Below are 8,114 nucleotides of genomic sequence, written 5' to 3' on the forward strand. Positions count from 1 at the left end.
TCGGAGCAAGATCATATGTTATAAATATACCATTTTATACTCAAAATTTTGAAGATACGTTAACATTTTTTTTTTAAGACGTTAACATCTATTGTTAAACAATCTTTTTTTTTTGTTGCAATTAAACAATCATTTAACAATTCATCATATTTCAACTTTGTAGAAAGAGTCGGGATCCGTGACACCAAATCTCAACCGTTTATTTTTTTAAATCAATAACCCATAATTACTTGTTTAATTTACTCAGATGATCTTTTTTCATTGGATTCCCCTCCCTGCTGCAAACTCGTTCCACTCGTTTGTTTCCTATGTGATCTCAACTACAAAATAATCTCTATTCATAACTAGCAAAGATAATAATTCATGATTTTTTCTCTATACAAAGAATTGGCATCAATTCAAAAAAAAAAAAAAATCATTTTCCCAAAACGATACAGCCTTGTGAGTATTTTAATTAACTATTCAATTATGGTTAAATCACTATCTTTCTCTCCAATTGCAATCATTTTCATGAACTTGGCACAAATTGCCTTCGTATACTGAAATCCATACATGAATTGTCTCCATTGTTGTTCATGTATATTTTGTTCCGCAAGATTGAAAAGGAACAAAAAGAAAACAAGAGTGGGAAACAATGGGAAATGGAGAGGAAGCTATTGAATCCAAGATTGACAAATGAGATTCTGAAATTTTATTCCAATTTCATAATTATCCTTAAGTAATAGAATTCCCAAAATTTTTACATAAAACAATGGAATTCTCAAATTCAAACCCTAAAATATATATTGAGTTCGAGAAGAAGACCTAATTTTTATTTGGAACATTGATCGATGGTAGAGAGGGGAAATCTGAACAACAATAATAAGAAGAACAATGATATTTGAACAACCATTTGGTATAACTTTCATGATAACCTTTTTTTTTTTTTTTTTTCTGTTTTCTTATTGATAAAAAACAATGAAGAGAGAAAATTTTGTCTAAAAATTGTCACAATGGTTGTACAAATATCTTTTCTGTAGTAAGAAATATGGAAAGCAAAGATTTATGGTAAGAAATTATTCTGGAAATGGTGTGATGCAAAAATGATCCAGGAAAGTGATGATCATGTAAGATTTCAAGTAAATAAATATGAGCCTTTTGATTAAATGAAATAGACGGTTGAGATTTGGTTTCAACAAAATTCGTTGACTCCTGGTGTCAACGAATCCTAACTCTTGTAGAAATAAATATAATATGAAATACGCTTTCTAGTTTTTTCAATATTTATAATAAAGGCAAAATTATTCATAAAGTCTTTTATCTTATTTATTTGTAACACTTACATCTTTTATCTTTTTTTTATCTCATTCAAGTCCTTTATCTTTCAAAACATGCACAAATAAATCTTTTTTTCATTTTTTATTCAAAAAGGCTGAGTTGGCATGCCACATACGAAAACCAAATTTTTTTAATTTTCTTTTTAATTAAAAAGAGTTTTTCTATCATAAGTAAATTTACATATCTTCGTCATCAACCTCTCTTTCTTCAACAAAAAAAAAAACATCCTTCTTCATATGTTCATCATCTTCTTCATCACCATCTTCAAACCCACAAAAAACTTATTATCAAATTTCCAAATCTCCAAATTGCATTGGTTAAAGATAAAAAAAAACACATAAAACACCACCCTATATGTTTGGATTGATGGTATGAGATGGAATGGAATGAAATAAATCAATGTTCCATTGTTTGGATTGTTATTAAAAGGATAGAATGGAATGGAACCCAATGATATTCATTCCATCATATTCCATTACTTACTTACATTTTGGTTCCCCTCCAAGTTAGGCGGAATGGAACCACTGACTACTTTATTTGTTCAATGATTAAATTACAAATACAACCTCGTCTTCATTATATTTCTTCTTCTCCCAGCTTTACTTATGTTCTTTGTGCGTCAGCGTTTCTTCTCCAGCGTTTATGGAAGATCCATCCTTCGTCGATGGTTTGAAGGTTTTAGGTTGTTTTTGGTTTGCTCCGGTTTCAGTTTCGTGGGTTGGTGGACCGTTTGGTCTCAACGTCGAAAGGTTTGGTTTTTGTTTTGTTTCCGCCTGCTGTTTCGGTTTGTCGTTTTTTCGTCACCGGTGGGTTGTTTGCTTTTGTTGGATCTCCGGCTTTTTGGTTTTGTGTTCCCTGTTTGGGTTGGTGCACCCTCTTTTGGTGCTGGCTTTTGTTCGCGCCGAAGGTTGGTTGGTAGGCAGAGCTGCCGTGTCTGGTGGTTGGTGTTGGTTTGGGTTGCTGGTGGTGTGTATCCGGATGTTCTTCACTGACGTCTGGTATGTTTTTCCTTTTTGTTCGTGTTGTTTGTGATCAGAGACTGGGTGGTCGAAGACTTTTGGCCTAGTTTGATGTGGTTTGGTTTTATAAACCTGAAAGGGTATGGTTCTATTAACCTGAAAGGGTCTGGTTACTAACATATTGGACTCATCCCACGATCTAAGTTCTTACGCGTATGTTTGAATCTAGTTGTGTTTGGTTGCTTGACTACTTTGACTCTCTGTTGTTTCCAGGTCTGTTGAGATCTGCAGGTTTCAAGTCGTCTTGTATGCCTACAGTCTGGTATTTGATGCTCGAAAGAGCTATTATGCTTGTTGTTTTGTTCAGGGAGTTGTTGGCACTTGAATTTTGATACTATGTTGACGATCGATCCATTCGCCGTTTTAAACTCTAAGTGTTATTGGCAAATGTTTACTTCTCATATTTTTTTTTAACCTAATTTCGCGCCCGTATGTGGGTTCGTTGGGTTGCACCTGTGATTAGTGAATCGTTGTTATGATAGATTATAGTTGATCCACTAGGTCTGTTTTTATCGATGTATCCCTACCTGAGTTAGATTTTATGTCCCTCCGATCTTTGTATCTCTCTTTTTACTTATTTTATATTTCCTTTTGATTAAAAAAAAAAAACTTATGTTCTTCTTCGATTCTTACCATTGGCTATCTTTTGAGTTGATTTCACTAACACTTACAAAGTTACAATTCAACAAAAAAAACAAGTCGAACACCAACATTGTTTAAAATTTATTATGTTTATATGACTCCCATTATCATACTATAAAAGTGCAATTTATTTTTTTTAGTTCTACTTATTTAAAAGGTATAAATTTATATAAGAAATAATTTTCTTTCTTTTATTCAAAAAATAAATAAAATCGTTTCTTTTCTAAAATATATTCATATTATGAGATTTATTTTAATATATAGTACAATAAAACATTGATATGTTTCATAAGTACAACTTAGATGATAAAATATTGCAAGAATATTTGATATACATTTTAAATGTTCAACATTTTTTTTTTTAAGAAGCTAAATTAACTTATCTAAATTGGCATATTAGAAAGGAAAAAATTCAATAGAAGAATATATTTTAACTAAGAGTAAAAATGGAACAAAAACGTTATAATTTTATTATATTCCGTCAACTTTCCAATATTCCACTCCACTATAAAATACCCAAATAGTAGAATGGACTCTCTACTCCATTCAATTCCGCTCCATTCTATTCCATTCCGTTATGTTCTATCAATCCAAACAGAGTCAAAGCAACAAAAAAAAATAGTATTGAAGCAAACACGTGTTCATGCAGTAATCAACTGTATGTAAATAACTCAAATAAATAAAAAATAAATAAAAACTGATAAAAATAACGTAATCAAAATATCCCTATTTTATGTCTAATTCTTTTTTTTTTTTTTTTTTTTTGAGGAAATCCCTATTTTATGTCTAATTCTGTTTTCCCCACTACTCAAACAATTACCATATCCCCAATTCAGCTCATAGTCAAAATGAAAATGAAAGCTTTAAAGTAATTCATCCTAAAAATCAATTATAGGTAGAAATGAAACCGAATCAATAGTGGAAAATTTCAGGAACAAAAAGAGAAAAAGGGTACATCACTTTTTATTCATCCTTTTTTGAATAAAAAATGAAAAAATGTGAATTTTTGATGTTTTATTTGTGCATACTCCCTCCATTACTTTTCTTTGATGTTTTAAAACTTCAACTATATTCCAAAAATTTTGATGTTTTAGTGAATTTATTATTGTTTTCTCAAGTTTACCCTTGATGGAAAACACAATAAACTATTAAAGTAGTTGTGACTTTTGGTTTATCACATGTGAATTTAATGATAAATAAGGACATTTAAGTAAAAAACACACAAGTGTTTATATACTTTAATTACTCCTTAAAACTTGTGTCAAAAGCCAAAACATCAAAAGAAAAGGAATGGAGGGAGTATTTTGATAGATAAAAGACTTTCTTTTTTGTCAAGTAGCTTAGTGTCTAGAATTCACCTTTTTCAAAGTAAATAAGTGGGGTGTCCGAGGTTCGAAACTTAGTCCTTGCATATAACAATGTTTATCCCTGCCAACTGAGATATGTTCTCACGGAAACTCAAGAGTAATTTTGCTTGATAATAAAGAATTAAGTGTTACAACTAAATTGATAAAGGACTCAAGAGTAATTTTGCTTTATATAAAGCACTAATTTAATCTGACAACATGTAATATAAAGCTCCATTGCGTAGTTTTTTATTTATAAAAAAACATTAAACGTTCAAAATGAAAAGAAAAAAAGTGAAAAAATATAAGGTACAAGTTCAAAAGCTAATTTCTCTCAAAAAAAAAAACAAGCTCAAAAGCTAATTAATGCATCATCTTAAAAAAAACTACTTCCTCTAGTCTTTATTATAAGAAATAATTGATTTTTTTGGTTCATAGAATAATTAAAGTATCTTGTTATAAATATAGACTAAATACATCACCTACACAATGAACTTAAAAAGTTAACTTTTTCTTATAATAAGGACCGGAGGGAGTATAAGATAGTGAAAGAAGCTTGTTATCAAATATAATTTATTTTTTAAAACAAATTTATAAGCTAGTTTATTGTTTTTATCAAACATAGCCTTCATCTTTTTTACGTTCATCCCTACAATACTTGTTTTCTTTCATCCTATTCCTTTACTTTTTTTTTTTTTTTTTTTTTTTTTTTATCAATTTACATGTAAATATAGTAGACAATCCTCTCAAAAAGAAAAAGTAGACGAATCGATTTACATTAGTTAATTCTTTTTTTACTGTTTGACCGAAGGAAGGCAAGGCCAAAACCAAAACCATTTCTACCAGCAATAATGGAAAATACATAAATATTTGACAAGACGTTTAAAGGTATTTTTCTCTCTCTTTCATCTATACTTTCTTCGTCCTAAATTGTAAGAAAAAAATGCACTTATTAAGAAAACTAAAACATACTGTAAATATTCGGAGTATAGTTTTTTGTATTTTTATTTGAAGTATAGAATGTAATTTACATTTAATTTATGAGAATAAACAAAAGTTTTTCTTGAAAAAAAAATATATATATATATTTTTTTTTTAAAAAGATTAAATAGAATAAAAGTTTATCTTTTTTCTTATATTTTAGGATAAAGAAAATGAGTTTTTTTCTTAATAATGTGGTAGGATGGAGAGAGTATAATACATGAAAAAAAAACTGTAGTAGGATGGAGAGAGTATAATACATGAAAAAAAAACTCATATGTTCTCAATGTATTTTTTTGAGTGTGCTTGAAGTGATTAAGGACATTTTGAAATGATTAGGGACGTTTTAGAGGAAATTAAATACATGGATGAAAATAGAGGAAGTTAAGGAGACGTATTGAATTTACCCAAAAAGTCATTAAGGACGTTTTGGGAGGACATTAAATGCATGGATTAAAAGAGAGCAAGTTAAAGAGACGTATTGGATTATCCCAATTATGATGAACAAGCATTTGAATTTCAATTAGAATGCTGCTTTCACCCAGCACATTTTGCTCGTGTTATGCAGCCATGCTAAAAATGTTCTTGCGTAAGTTAAGTCACGTTGCGTGACTTAACTTGCAGACCTTATAACCTTTGCGTGACTTAAGTCACGCATTACTGGCCTATGCGCGAGTTAACTCACGCACGTTGGCTGGTGGTCAGAACTGAAGAACAAACGTTTTTTGGACGGTGGTCAGGTTTTCAACCTTCAATCCACATGTTTTCTACAAACTTTACATGTTTTTTTGACCACATTTATGGTGGTTATAACCTACACTACCATTCCCACCTATAAATACCCCTCCATATTTCCCTATTTCCTCACACCATCTCACTTTCTCCCGCTCGTCACTCTCTCCCTCTATTTCCCTTCTTTCTTTCTTTTTTCAATACTCTCTTTGGGGGCAAAAGTGATCAAACTTCTTCTGGGTAAAATAGTGAGTAGCCGACTTGGGGAAGTGATCAACCCTTGGGATATGTTTAAATCTGCTGTTTTTTTTACTCCATAAACTTTTTATCGTGGGTAAAAAGATTCTTGTTGGGGTATAAAAAAAACCAGATTTAAATTTAACCCAAAGGTTGGTGATGTATTTTCCCCAAGAAGGCTGTTCACTATTTTACCCCAAGAAGATTGATTACTTTTTACCCCAAAAGGGAGAAAATAAGTAGAATAAATTAGTGAATTGGAATAAATTATTGTATCAATTATTATATTGTATGAATTCTATTAATAAAATGAGATATTGTTGTATGCCTCAATTTTGTTCATTCCTTTTTATATTTGATTTTATTTTCTAATTTTGTATTTAATGAATAAATATTAATTTAGTTCATTTACTTTTATTTATATTTGTATTTATTTAATGAATAATATCGAATCAATATTAATTTAATAAATATTAATATATGAATAATTAGAATAAAGTAAATAAAATAATGTAGAATAAAGTAAATAAAATAAATTAGAATAAATTTAATAAAATAATTTGAATTAAAAATTGCGATTAAATAAATTTGAATAAATATTGCGATAGCATGAATTCGAATAAAAATTGCGACAGCGTGAATTCAAATAAAAATTTGAATAAAAAGTCAATAAATAACTTATATAGCTGATTTTCACTAATACATGTTCTTATCATTACATTATATTCCGGAATGTACCTTCCAACTGCAACAATTATCTTACCACTGAATGGGGTAAATTCAAACTTGCTAAGCAACATGACTCCAACATACGATCAACATCTTGAATGATCGTATTCAAGTGTCAAAAGAATGAGGTGCATTCCTTGACACTTGAATACCAGCATTCAAGATGCTTATTGAATGTTGGAGTCATGCCGATTAACAAGTTTGAATTGCCCCATCTAGAGCAAGACAATTGTTGTAGTTGGAATGTGCATTCCAACTACAACAATTGTCTTACCTTTGAATGAGGCAAATTCAAACTTGTGAAACAACATGAATCAAGCATTTCACCCGGCATTCATGTTTTCCTTTGAAAATAATAAATTTTTGTTAGGCTTGCTTTAGATGATGGTATTCAAGTTCCAACGAAACGAGGTTCATTCTTGACACTTAATACCTTCAGCTAAATCAGCCAAACAAAAATTTATTCTTTTCAAAGGAAAAACATGAATGCTGAGCGAAATGCTTGAATCCTGGCCATTTGGCAAGTTTGAGTTACCCAATTTCAGAGGTAAGACAATTGTTGTAGTTGGAATGCACCTTACCCTAACTAATGACAATCTTCTGGCGAAATCAAGTTGTTGATGATATCTTCAGTTGATCTCAGCAACGTTACCCGCATATCGATCCACTGGAACATGTTGTGCTCCCAAAACATGCTCGTCACGTTTTCATCATTCTTTAACTCCACCCAAGTGAATGATATTCTCCCCTCGTCGAGCGTTGGACGTTTATACCGAACTAATTCCACCCTCCTTGTGTCTTTGGGGTTGACTCCTTGGTTGAGTTCATTCAGTTGATTCTTGATATCTCTTAACGTTACATCAAGGCACCAAACCTTCAACCTCTGAGGTTCTCCGCCGTTGAATTATGCATGAACGTGGATCCACCCGGCCATTGCTTCAAATCTAATCTACACAATAAGAAATTAAACACAATCAATGAAAAACTCATTCCAACATTTTATCAAACACTTGGAGTGCAAATTATACATAAACCCTAAAAATGATAACTACAACATAAACATGCAAACATCTAAATAATTAAGCAATATTACTCGTTTGCATGTAATATT

This window comes from Medicago truncatula, chromosome 1 (genome assembly GCF_003473485.1).
Source record: "Medicago truncatula cultivar Jemalong A17 chromosome 1, MtrunA17r5.0-ANR, whole genome shotgun sequence".
Taxonomy (NCBI): domain Eukaryota; kingdom Viridiplantae; phylum Streptophyta; class Magnoliopsida; order Fabales; family Fabaceae; genus Medicago; species Medicago truncatula.